The following is a 14,010-nucleotide window of genomic DNA, read 5'->3' on the forward strand; positions in this document are numbered from 1 at the left end:
ACCTATTTAAATTAGCCTGGAAAAATCCAGATAAAAAATACCAAGTGTCAAAAAGATTTTTGCACACTTTCCCATTTGCTCCTTAAGGTAGGAAATTCTGGGAAGAACCCCCGGGAGTTGACATATCAGTCTCTCGACTGTCAAAAAAGGTGGTGCTGCCTGCCCCGGGCTCCTTTACCATAAAGGACCCTGGGGACAGAAAAATAGAGACTATACTAAAGTCTATCTACACAGCAGCAGGTGTATCGCAAAGGCCGGTCATAGCGAGTTGCTGGATAACCCATGCCATTCATACGTGGGCAACTCAGATTCAGGAGGGCCTCTCCGGGGATATGCCTCTGGTCACTACGGTGACTCTCCTGAAGCACATTCCTGTGCACGCGTCCTGTGTGACTCGCTCATGGAGATGGGCAATTATTAATGCCCGGACTTTTGCCATGGCAGTGTCGGCGTGCAGGGCCTTGTGGTTGCGTCAGTGGATAGCGGACACAGAATCCAAGTGCAGTGTGGAATCCCTCCCCTTTTCTGGGGAATGGCTCTTTGGGGTTGAGTTGGATACATGGATTTCCAAAGTCACTGCAGGGAATTCCACGTTTCTCCCCACTGGGGCCTCACCGGCTAGGCGTTCCTACCTGGGGCCATCTGTTCAGTCCTTTCGGTCTAACAGATTTCGATCTAGGGCCAGAGGTGCCTCCAATACGACTAGAGGCACCAGACATAAGACAAAAAGACCAGCAAACACCGGTTCTCAGGAACAGAGCACCAGTTCTGCTTCCACTAAGTCCTCAGCATGACGGTGCCCACCCACCCCGAGGGGATCTCGAGGTGGGAGCTCGACTGCGTAACTTCAGCTATGTCTGGGAGATTTCCTGCCAGGATACCTGGGTCAGGGACCTTATTTCTCAGGGCTACATGTTAGAGTTTGATGGTGGTCCTCCCCAACGCTTTTTCAAATCAAGCTTACCAGCTTTGGAGGATACGCAAGTTACGTTGCAACAGGCCATCCAAAAGTTGGTCCAGTCCCACGTCATTGTTCCAGTACGAATACCACAATGAGGCAGGGGTTATTACTCCAACCTGTTTGTGGCACTGAAGCTGAACGATTCGGTAAGGGCCATTTTTTTTTAAAAACATATTTTATTATAGAACTGCATATGCAATATACAAAAATCATGAAAGTATCAGACCAAAAACCCAATCAGATACAAAGACAAACTGGGATACTAACATGACTAAAATAACATGGCAATAATAATAATAATTGGGTGATTACACACAACAGAGGAAATGGGTGAATAGTACAGCTTACAAAAATCAGTTAACACCCAATAAAAAAAATTCCCTAGAAAGGAGGGCGACCTAGCGTCAAGGTCTCTAAATTATACCAGGATGTCAGGCGTATTGCGGCACGGAGAGTGTCCTTCCTGCGTAAGGAGAAAGTATGTATAAACGGTAACCATATACTGAAGAATCTTTCCGCATAGCGTTCCTTATTAATAGAGGTTTCTAACCAGTCCATATGAAATAAGTGCTCTATCCTAGGCATAAGTAGGGCCAAAGACAAGGTGCCCGAGGAGACCCACTGCGACAAGATCGTTTTCTTAGCAGCTGCTGCAATTTTAGCTAGTAGCAATTTCTCACCCTTGGATAGAGCAGAACGTGAGGTTGTTGTGTAAATATCCCACAGTGCCCATTCAGAAGTAACCTTAAATTTAAGCTTGAGCGAGTCATTTATAAAGGATTGAACCAGAGACCAGAACGATTGAACCTCTTTGCAGGCCCACATACAGTGCTATCACTGACCTGGTTTGGGAGTATTGTGGACTCGGGGTTTCTTCCGGTGACCGGGAAGAGGAACCGCAACTGGACCGCAGCAGAGATGGCCGAATGCAGGATTAGGTCAGCAGACAGGAATGTGGATGCTAGAGGTCTCCTGAAAGACAGAACTTGAAAAGGTGCTGAGGAATAAATAAAAAGTACCGGATGCTGGTGGCACCAACTACGCTTGTGAGCACTGGGTGCTTGGAGACACTGAGGTGCTTGTAGGTGCAGAAGTGCTTGGAGGCACCGAGGTGCTTGGAGGCACCGAGGTGCTTGGAGGTGCTGAAGTGCTCGGAGGCACAGAAGTGCTTGGAGGCACTGAAGTGCTCGGAGGCACAGAAGTGCTTGGAGGCACGGAGGCGCTTGGAGGCACGGAGGCGCTTGGAGCCACAGAGGCGCTTGGAGACACGGAGGTGCTTGGAGGCACGGAGGTGCTTGGAGGCGCTGAAGTGCTCGGAGGCACAGAGTTGCTTGGAGGCACGGAGGTGCTTGGAGGCACGGAGGTGTTTGGAGGCACGGAGGTGCTTGGAGGCACTGAAGTGCTCAGAGGCACAGAGGTGCTTGGAGGCACGGAGGTGCTTGGAGGCACGGAGGTTCATCTGAAAGGGTTGGAAGCCACAGGGATACGGGACCTCTGGAGATCACAACTTCAATAGCAGTAAAGATGATACTCAGGCGCCGGAGCTCTGCCCGGCGTCTGAATTTGAACTTCCCGCCAGAGTCTGATTGGGGAAGCGCTTGATGACGTCACCCGCACCCTCAGTGAACGCCGGGCACACCCGTGACGTCCACACTACGTGCGCCGGACGGAGCGCCGGGAGCTGGAGACCGCCAGTGAGGACGGCCGCCTGGAGACACAGCGCCCCCGGAGAGGCAAGTACGGCGGCCGCGGCATGACAGTACCCCCTCCTCTAGGAGTGGCCCCTGGACACTTTCCTGGTTTCGTAGGGTGTCTAGAATGGAAAATCCGGATTAGTCGAGGAGCCGAGACCTCAGAAGCCTTTATCCAACTTCTCTCCTCAGGACCATACCCTTTCCATTCCACCAGATATTGCAGATTCTTGTGAAGGTAACGAGAGTCCAGAATAGTTTTGATCTCGAAGTCTGTTCCGGTTTCAGTTTCCACTGAGGTGGGGCTAGAGGGCTTCGAATGAAAACGATTAAGGACGAGAGGACGAAGAAGAGAAACATGGAAGGCATTTGGTATACGTAGGTGAGAAGGTAAACCCAACTTACAGACCACAGGATTCAGGACTTGTAGCACAGGATAAGGACCGATGAATCTTGGAGCAAACTTCATAGTGGGCACCTTTAACCGGAGATTGCGTGTGGAAAGCCATACCCTATCACCAACCTTGTATTGAGGAGCGGCTCGCCGTTTCTTATCTGCGAAGAACTTGTATCGGACAGAAACCTTTTTAAGACTAGCATGAATCTTACTCCAAATTTGTCTGAAGTGTAGTAGAGTGGACGTTACAGCTGGAACCTCTTCCGTCGGAAGACTTGGTAATTCCGGAACTCGTGGGTGGAACCCATAGTTGATGAAGAACAGAGACTCGCCAGTGGAAGAATGAAATGAATGGTTATGGGCAAACTCCGCCCAAGGTAACAACTCCACCCAGTTGTCCTGTGAAGGGGAGAGATAAAGGCGGAGGAAAGTCTCTAGATCTTGGTTGACTCGTTCCGTTTGTCCATTCGTTTGGGGATGATAGGCAGACGAAAATTTAAGTGTAATTTGTAAGGTTGAGCAGAGGGCTTTCCAAAACCTTGCGGTGAACTGTACCCCTCGATCAGAGACTATTTCTTGAGGTAAACCATGCAACCGAAAGTGTTCCCGGATGAACAATAAAGCCAATTTGGGAGCTGTCGGCAGACCTGTTAATGGAACGAAGTGCGCCATCTTTGAAAAACGGTCAACAATCACCCAGATGGTATTGTAACCCTCGGAACAGGGCAACTCGGTAATGAAGTCCATGGAAATATGAGTCCAGGGTTTCATAGGAATGGGCAGGGGACGAAGCAACCCGGCAGGAGGTAGACGAGGAGATTTATGCTGCGTACACTGTGGACAAGAATTAACGTAATCCTGTACATCCTTCCTCATGGTGTCCCACTAGTAAGATCTTTACAAAAACTTGAGCATCTTCTGGACGCCAGGATGACCGGAGAACTTGGAGATATGGGCTCACTGCAGTATTTTCGGCCGGAATTTAGTTGGTACGGACATTCTCCCAGGAGGAGGACCCGGAGTAGTGGAAGCAGCGGAAACAGAAATTGGATTCAGAATTAAACTCCGTTCAAACGAATCCTCTTCATCTGTGGGAGTTTGTTAACGAGAGAGCGCATCAGCTTTAGTATTGAAAGTCCCGGCCCGGTACTTGATAATAAAAGAAAATCGAGTAAAGAAAAGCGCCCATCTAGCTTGATGAGGATTCAGACACTGTGCGGTTTTAATGTACAACAAATTTTTGGGATCGGTGTAAATAGTAATCACATGTTTGGACCCTTCCAAAAGATACCTCCACTCCTCCAAAGCGGATTTTATTGCCAAGAGTTCTTGATCACCAATAGTATAATTCCGTTCGGCCGGAGAGAACTTTCGAGAGTGGAAGCCACACGGATGCAGTTTCTTATCTGAGGAATACTGGGAGAGAACGGCTCCGACTCCAACCGAGGACGCATCAACTTTCAAGAAAAAAGGTTCTTCGAAATTTGGTTGTTGAAGAACCGGGGCTGATATAAAATCTGATTTCAAGTAGGTGAAAGCTTCCATGGCTTCGGGAGACCTCAAACCCGGGTTGGAGCCCTTTCTGGTCAAGGCGGTAATGGGTGCAACTATAGTAGAGAAACCCCTAATGAATTTCCTGTAGTAATTCGCAAAGCCCAGGAATCTTTGTATTGCTTTCAAAGAGAGGGGCTGAGTCCAGTCACGAATGGCAGAGAGCTTCTCCGGATCCATGCGAAGCTCCGTCCCCGAGATGATATAACCGAGGAACGGAATTGATGTTACTTCGAAGGTACATTTGGAGAACTTAGCATAGAGACGATTCTTTCGTAAATGGTGGAGAACCTCTTTGACCTGAGTCCTGTGTTCAACAAGATCTTTGGAAAAAATCAGTATGTCGTCTAAATATACCACAACACTTCGATATAACATGTCTCGGAAGATTTCGTTGACGAATCCCTGGAAGACGGCAGGAGCATTACTAAGGCCAAACGGCATCACCAGGTATTCGTAATGCCCATCCCGGGTATTGAAAGCGGTCTTCCATTCATCCCCTTCTCGGATGCGTATAAGATTATAGGCTCCCCTCAAATCGAGCTTGGAGAAAACGCGGGCGCCACGAACCCTATCAAATAACTCTGTGATTAGTGGCAAGGGGTATTTATTCTTGATGGTGATATCGTTTAAGCCGCGGTAGTCGATACATGGCCTCAACCCCCCGTCCTTCTTCTTCACGAAAAAGAAGCCCGCTCCAGCAGGGGAGGTAGAGGGGCGAATGAATCCCTTGAGCAGATTGGACTTAATATAGTCCGACATAGCTTGAGTCTCAGGAAGTGACAAAGGATATGTGCGGCCACGGGGCGGCATCTTCCCTGGGATAAGATAAGTGGGGCAGTCCCAAGGCCTATGAGGTGGTAACTGGTCAGCCGCCTGTTCCGAGAGCACATCCTTGAACCCTTGATACGCCTCCGGAATATGCTCTTCATCCGACTTAGAAGAGACACGGAGTGGACAAACGGGAGTGAGACAGTTAGCGTGACAAAAAGAACTCCAAGACAGAATTTGAGAAGACTTCCAGTCAATGTGGGGATTATGAATTTTGAGCCAAGGCATTCCGAGGACCAGATCATGATGCCTTTCCGGAATCACTAAGAATTCCAGGCATTCTAGATGTAGAGCTCCGACCTGCAGTTTAACTGGTTCCGTGCGCCACGTTATGAGACCCTTGGATATTCTAGTACCATTGATAGCTGTCAAAGAAATAGGCCGCTCGATAGGCCGTAACTTTAAATCCATGCTTTGGACACAGGAAGAAGAAATAAAGTTCCCCGCAGCTCCGGAATCCAACAGGGCTTCACAAGACTTGGAGACGGACTTGGTGATTAAAGACACTGGAAGCAAACAATCCAAAGTCGGAGAAGATTTAGTCGTGACCCCCAACTTGACTCCTCCGGAACAAGCTAGGCCTGCCCGTTTCCCGGACGGGACTTGCAGGACTTGATGAAGTGATCTGCGGCCCCGCAGTACAGACAGAGTTTGCCCTCACGACGACGCTGTCATTCTTCCGGAGACAATCGGGACCGGTTAATCTGCATGGGTTCGTCCGGACTTGGTACCACCGCTTGCCTAGAGGGAGGAAGCCGGAACCTGGAACGCTCCGATCGACTACGTTCACCTCCACGTTCCTGCATCCGGAGATCCACTTTAACGCAGAGAGAAGTCAATTCCTCCAACGAATCCGGGAGTTCCCTAGTGACCAACTCATCCTTCAGGCGATCAGAAAGACCGTTCCAGAAAGCAGCTCTCAGGGCATCATTATTCCAGCGAAGTTCAGAAGCAATGGTCTGAAAATGAACCACATACTGGCCCACGGATCGGGAGCCCTGACGGATGCGTACCAAGTCGAAAGAGGCCGTGGTCATCCTGCCGGGCTCGTCGAAAATTCTTCGGAAAGACGTAATGAACTCAGAGTAATTGGAAACCAATGAATCAGATCGTTCCCATAGTGGAGACATCCAATCCAATGCAGATCCTTCAAGCAAAGAAATAATATATGCCACCTTGGACCGGTCTGTGGGAAAATTATGTGCGAGTAGCTCAAAATGAACTTCGCATTGGTTTAAGAAACCTCGACAATTTTTTGGATTCCCATTATAACGGGAAGGAGTAGGGAGTTGAAGGCGCGGACTGATACCAGCCAATGGTTGAACATTGCTGGAAGCGGCAACTGGTGCGGCTACAGGAACTGGGGCCGGAATTACAGAAGCTAAGGATGCTTGAATCTGATCCAAACGACCGGACAACTCCTGGAGGTACTGCATCACTTGGCCCTGTGCTGCTTCCTGACTTTGCACGCGGGAAGCCAAATTCTGGATGGCACTTGAGTCCGTGTTCCGCTCCCCCGGGTCCATGTGTCCTGAGTATACTATCACTGACCTGGTTTGGGAGTATTGTGGACTCGGGGTTTCTTCTGGTGACCGGGAAGAGGAACCGCAACTGGACCACAGCAGAGATGGCCGAATGCAGGATTTGGTCGGCAGACAGGAGGCACGTGTGGATGCTGGAGGTCTCCTGAAAGACAGAACTTGAAAAGGTGCTGAGGAATAAATAAAAAGTACCGGATGCTGGAGGCACCAACTACGCTTGTGAGCACTGGGTGCTTGGAGGCACTGAGGTGCTTGGAGGCACTGAGGTGCTTGGAGGTGCAGAAGTACTTGGAGGCACGGAGGTGCTTGGAGGCACGGAGGTGCTTGGAGGCGCTGAAGTGCTTGGAGGCACAGATGTGCTTGGAGGCACTGAAGTGCTCGGAGGCACAGAAGTGCTCGGAGGCACGGAGGTGCTTGGAGGCACGGAGGTGCTTGGAGACACGGAGGTGCTTGGAGGCACGGAGGTGCTCGGAGGCGCTGAAGTGCTCGGAGGCACAGAGGTGCTTGGAGGCACGGAGGTGTTTGGAGGCACGGAGGTGCTTGGAGACACGGAGGTGCTTAGAGGCACGGAGGTGCTTGGAGGCAAGGAGGTTCGTCTGAAAGGGTTGGAAGCCACAGGGATATGGGACCTCTGGAGATCACAACTTCAATAGCAGTAAAGATGATACTCAGGCGCCGGAGCTCTGCCCTGCGTCTGAATTTCAACTTCCCGCCAGCGTCTGATTGGGGAAGCGCTTGATGACGTCACCCGCACCCTCAGTGAACGCCGGGCGCACCCGCGACATCCACACTACGTGCGCCGGACGGAGTGCCGGGAGCCGGAGACCGCCAGTGAGGACGGCCGCCCGGAGACCCAGCGCCCCCGGAGAGGCAAGTACGGCGGCCGCGGCATGACGCAGTGCATTATATCTGCATCTGACAGTGTACATTTAAAACAATTAGAGTTCGAAGATGCTCCCAATAAAAGGCGTAGTTTTGGTGTACAATATGCACGGTGTAACAATTTGTAGTGTATTTCTGCATAGGAAGTCGAAATAAGGCATTTGTTTAATTTGACAAAGGAAGACAAGATGTCTTGTATGGATACATTAGGAAATACCCCTCTCCATTTTGCCAGGCCGGAGTTCAGTGTTCCTAAATTCAACTGACTTTTCACCAGAGAGTATATGATGAAGTTGAATAAATCAATAGGGAGCCCCGGCTGACTATATTATCTATATTGCATGACTTGTCCTTATCTGATAGGGCAGATAGAACTTTCTTTATAAAACTGCGAATTTGAAAATAAACAGAGGGTATAGGGATTTGCGGGTATGGTTGTTGAAGATGTTCAAGTGTACGCAACTGTAAGGTGTCTAAATCTAAACATTTATAAATTAATTGCAGACCTTTCCTAGACCAAGAGGCGAGGAAATCAGACGACAAACCCCTGGCGAATCCGATGTTATGGGTTATTGGGAGAAAAATTGTTTGGGAGGAAGAGACCCCCATCTTCTTACGTACCAGCCTCCAAGCAGTACAAGTGGTAGTCAGTAATAAGTTTTTGGAAATATGAGCAGGGAAAGCAGAAGGTTGCATATGTAATAGACGAGATAACTATATCTGAGGGCACAATGCTTGTTCTAAGCTCGTATTGGCATAATATTGGCATACCGACGCCGGAATCCCGACCGCCGGCATACTGACAGCTGGGCAAGCGCAAATGAGCCCCTTGCGGGCTCGCCACGCTGCGGGCACGGTGGCGCGCTGCACTCGCCACGCTATCTATTCTCCCTCCAGGGGGGTCTGGACCGCCAAGAGGGAGAAAAAGTGTCGGTATGCCGGCTGTCGGGATTCTGTGCTCCGGGATCCCGACAGCCGGCAAACTGAAGACCACCCGCATAGGCAGTCACCTTCAACTTGTAATGTCCTATATGGACTCCTCTCCAATCCGAGCAATCATAAAAGTGGCTTATAAGTGGGTCCAAAGCCAAATTAAAAAGCAATGGGGACAAGGGGCAGCCCTGTCTAGTGCCTCTATATAGTTGAAAGGATTCAGTGTTAAAATTATTAACTGTGAGACTCGCCCTGGGTGTTTCATTTAAGGTCCTAAAAAGCCCATTTCTCTAACGTCCTAGTGGATGCTGGGGACTCCGTCAGGACCATGGGGAATAGCGGCTCCGCAGGAGACAGGGCACAAAAGCAAGCTTTTAGGATCACATGGTGTGTACTGGCTCCTCCCCCTATGACCCTCCTCCAAGCCTCAGTTAGGTTTTTGTGCCCGTCCGAGAAGGGTGCAATCTAGGTGGCTCTCTTAAAGAGTTGCTTAGAAAAAGTTTTTAGGTTCTTTATTTTCAGTGAGTCCTGCTGGCAACAGGCTCACTGCATCGAGGGACTTAGGGGAGAGAATTTCAACTCACCTGTGTGCAGGATGGATTGGATTCTTAGGCTACTGGACACCATTAGCTTCAGAGGGAGTCGGAACACAGGTCTCGCCCTGGGGTTCGTCCCGGAGCCGCGCCGCCGACCCCCTTGCAGATGCTGAAGATTGAAGAGGTCCGGAACCAGGCGGCAGAAGACTTTTCAGTCTTCCTCAGGTAGCGCACAGCACTGCAGCTGTGCGCCATTGTCTGTCAGCACACTTCCCACAACGATCACGGAGGGTGCTGGGCGCGGGGGGGGGGGGCGCCCTGGCAGCAATGTAGAATACCTGTATGGCGAAAAATACATCACATATAGCCCTTGAGGCTATATGGATGTATTTAACCCCTGCCAGACTTCACAATCTCCGGAGAAGAAGCCCGCCGAAAAGGGGGCGGGGCCTATTCTCCTCAGCACACAGCGCCATTTTCCCTCACAGAAAGGCTGAGGGGAAGGCTCCCAGGCTCTCCCCTGCACTGCACTACAGAAACAGGGTTAAAACAGAGAGGGGGGGCACTGATTTGGCGATATATATATATATTAAATGCTATATGGGAGGAACACTTATATAAGGGTTGTCCCTGTATAATTATAGCATTTTGGTGTGTGCTGGCAAACTCTCCCTCTGTCTCCCCAAAGGGCTAGTGGGTCCTGTCCTCTATCAGAGCATTCCCTATGTGTGTGCTGTATGTCGGTACGTGTGTGTCGACATGTATGAGGAAAATGTTGGTGAGGAGGCGGAGCAAATTGCCTGTAATGGTGATGTCACTCTCTAGGGAGTCGACACCGGAATGGATGGCTTACTTATGGAATTACGTGATAATGTCAACACGCTGCAAGTGGGTTGACGACATGAGACGGCCGGCGAACAAATTAGTACCGGTCCAGGCGTCTCAGACACCGTCAGGGGCTTGTAAAAACGCCCGTTTACCTCAGTCGGTCGACATAGACCCAGACACGGACACTGATTTCAGTGTCGACGGTGAAGAAACAAACGTATTTTCCTTTAGGGCCACACGTTAAGGGCAATGAAGGAGGTGTTACATATTTCTGATACTCCAAGTACCACAAAGAAGGGTATTATGTGTGAGGTGAAAAAACTACCTGTAGTTTTTCCTGAATCAGATAAATTAAATGAAGTGTGTGATGATGCGTGGGTTTCCCCCGATAGAAAATTATTGGCGGTATACCCTTTCCCGCCAGAAGTTAAGGCGCATTGGGAAACACCCCTCAGGGTGGATAAGGCGCTCACATGCTTATCAGAAAAATATCCTAAAAAGTATACACACACATGCTGGTGTTATACTGTGACCAGCGATCGCCTCAGCCTGGATGTGCAGAGCTGAGGTGGCTTGGTCGGATTCCCTGACTAAAAATATTGATACCCTTGACAGGGACAGTATTTTATTGACTATAGAGCATTTAAAGGATGCATTTCTATATATACGAGATACGCAGAGGGATATTTGCACTCTGGCATCAAGAGTAAATGCGATGTCCATATCTGCAAGAAGATGTTATGGACACGACAGTGGTCAGGGGATGCAGATTCCAAACGGCACAAAGATGTATTGCCGTATAAAAGGGGAGGAGTTATTTGGGGTCGGTCCATGGGACCTGGTGGCCACGGCAACTGCTGGAAGATCCACCGTTTTTTACCCTAAGTCACATCTCTGCAGAAAAAGACACCGTCTTTTCAGCCTCAGTTTTTTCGTCCCTATAAGATATCTGCCCAGGGATAGAGAAAAGGGAAGAAGACTGCAGCAGGCAGCCCATTCCCAGTAACAGAAGCCCTCCACCGCTTCTACTAAGTTCTCAGCATGACGCTGGGACCGTACAGGACCCCTGGATCCTACAAGTAGTATCAAAGGGGCACAGATTGGAATGTCGAGGCGTTTCCCCCCTCGCAGGTTCCTGTAGTCTGCTGTACCAATGTCCCCCTTCGACAGGGAGGCAGTATTGAAAACAATTCACAAGCTGTATTCCCAGCAGGTGATAATAAAATTACCCCTCCTACAACAAGGAAAGGGGTATTGTTCCACACTATAGGGTGGTACTGAAGCCAGAAGGCTAGGTGAGACCGATTCTAAATCTGAAAAATTTGAACACTTACAAGGGTTCAAATCCAGATGGAGTCACTCAGAGCAGTGATAGCGAACTGGGAACAAGGGGACTATATGGTGTCCCGGGACATCAGGGATGCTTACCTCCATGTCCCAAAATTTGCTTTTCTCACCAAGGGTACCTCAGGTTCGTGGTACAGAACTGTCGCTATCAGTTTCAGACGATGCCGTTGGAGTGTCCAAGGCACCCCGGGTCTTTACCAAGGTAATGACCGAAATGAGGATTCGTCTTCAAAGAAAATGGACGACCTCCTGATAAGAACAAGGTCCAGAGAACAGTTGGAGGTCGGAGTAGCACTATCTCAAGTAGTTCTACGACAGCACGGGTGGATTCTAAATATTCCAAAACCGCAGTTGTTCCGACGACACGTCTGCTGGTCCTAGGGATGATTCTGGACACAGTCCAGGAAAAGGGTGTTTCTCCCAGAAGAGAAAGCCAGGGAGTTATCCGAGCTAATCGGGATCCTCCTAAAACCAGGAAAAGTGTCAGTGTATCATTGCACAAGAGTCCTGGTAAAAAATGGTGGCTTATTACGAAGCGCTTCCATTCGGCAGATTTCACGCAAGAACTCTTCAGTGGGATCTGCTGGACAAATGGTCCGGATCGCATCTTCAGATGCATCAGCGGATAACCCTATATCCAAGGACAAGGGTGTCTCTCCTGTGGTGATTACAGAGTGCTCATCTTCTAGAGGGCCGCAGATTCGGCATTCAGGATTGGATGCTGGTATCCACGGAGGCCAGCCTGAGAGGCTGGGGAGCAGTCACACAGGGAAAAAATTTCCAGGGAGTGTGATCAAGTCTGGAGAATTCTCTCCACATAAATATACTGGAGCTAAGAGCAAATTTGTAATGCTATAAGCTTAGCAAGGCCTCTGCTTCAAGGTCAGCCGGTATTGATCCAGTGGGATAACATCACGGCAGTCGCCCACGTAAAGATAGGGCGGCACAAGAAGCAGGAGGGCAGTGGTCAAAACTGCAAGGATTTTTCGCTAGACGGAAAATCATGTGATAGCACTGTCAGCAGTGTTCATTCCGGGAGTGGACGACTGGGAAGCAGACTTCCTCAGCAGGCACGACCTCCACCCGGGAGAGTGGGAACGTCATCGGGAAGTTTTCCGCATGATTGTGAACCGTTGGGAAAGACCAAAGGTGGAAATGATGGCGTCCCGCCCGAACAAAAAACGGGACAGGTATTGCGCCAGGTCACGAGACCTTCAGGCGATAGCTGTGGACGTCCTGGTAACACCGTGGGTGTAACAGTCGGTGTATGTGTTCCCTCTTCTGCTTCTCATAACCAAGGTATTGAGAATTATAAGACGTAGAGGAGTAAGAACTATACTCGTGGCTCCGGATTGGCCAAGAGGGACTTGGTACCCGGAACTTCAAGAGATGCTCACAGAGGACTAATGGCCTCGGGAGCTAAGATGGGATTTGCTTTCAGCAAGAACCATGTCTGTTCCAAGAGGAACCGTGGCATCTGCCTCTAAGAAAGGACCTGCTCCAGCAGGGACCTTGTCTGTTCCAAGACTTACCGCGACTGCGTTTGACGGCATGGCGGTTGAACGCCGGATCCTAAGGGAAAAGGCATTCCGGAAGAGGTCATACCTACCCTGGTCAAAGCCAGGAAGGAGGTGACCGCACAACGTTATCACCACATGTGGTGAAAATATGTTGCGTGGGTGAGGCCAGGAAGGCCCCACGAAAAAATTTCAACTAGGTCGATTTCTGCACTTCCTGAAAACAGGAGTGTCTATGAGCCTCAAATTGGGGTCCATTAAGGTTCAAGTTTCGGCCCTGTAGATTTTCTTCCAGAAAAAATTGGCTTCAATTCCTGAAGTCCAGACGTTTGTCAAGGGAGTATTGCATATACAGCCCCTTGTGTGCCTCCAGTGGCACCGTGGGATCTCAACGTAGTGTTGGGATTCCTCAAATCATATTGGTTTGAACCGATCAAATCTGTGGATTTGAAATATCTCACATGGAAAGGGACCATGTTGTGGCCCTGGCCTCGGCCAGGCGATTGTCAGAATTGGGGGCTTTGTCTTAAAAAAAGCTCATATTTGTTTTTCCATTCGGACAGGGCAGAACTGCGGACTCGTCCCCAGTTTCTTCCTAAGGTGGTGTCAGCGTTTCGCCTGAAACAACATATTGTGGTGCCTGCGGCTACTAGGGACTTGGAGGACTCCAAGTTGCTAGACGTTGTCGGGGCCCTAAAAATATATATATATATATATATATATATATATATATATATATATATATTTCCAGGACGGCTGGAGTCAGAAAGTCTGACTTGCTGTTTATATTGTATGCACCCCAAAAGATGGGTGCTCCTGCTTCTAAGCAGACTATTGCTCGTTGGATTTGTAGTACAATTCAGCTTGCACAGTCTGTGGCAGGCCTGCCACAGCCAAAATCTGTCAATGCCCATTCCACAAGGAAGGTGGGCTCATCTTGGACGGATGCCCGAGGGGGTCTCGGCTTTAAAATTTTGCCGAGCAGCTACGTGGTC

This window comes from Pseudophryne corroboree, chromosome 9 (assembly GCF_028390025.1).
Source record: "Pseudophryne corroboree isolate aPseCor3 chromosome 9, aPseCor3.hap2, whole genome shotgun sequence".
Lineage (NCBI taxonomy): Eukaryota > Metazoa > Chordata > Amphibia > Anura > Myobatrachidae > Pseudophryne > Pseudophryne corroboree.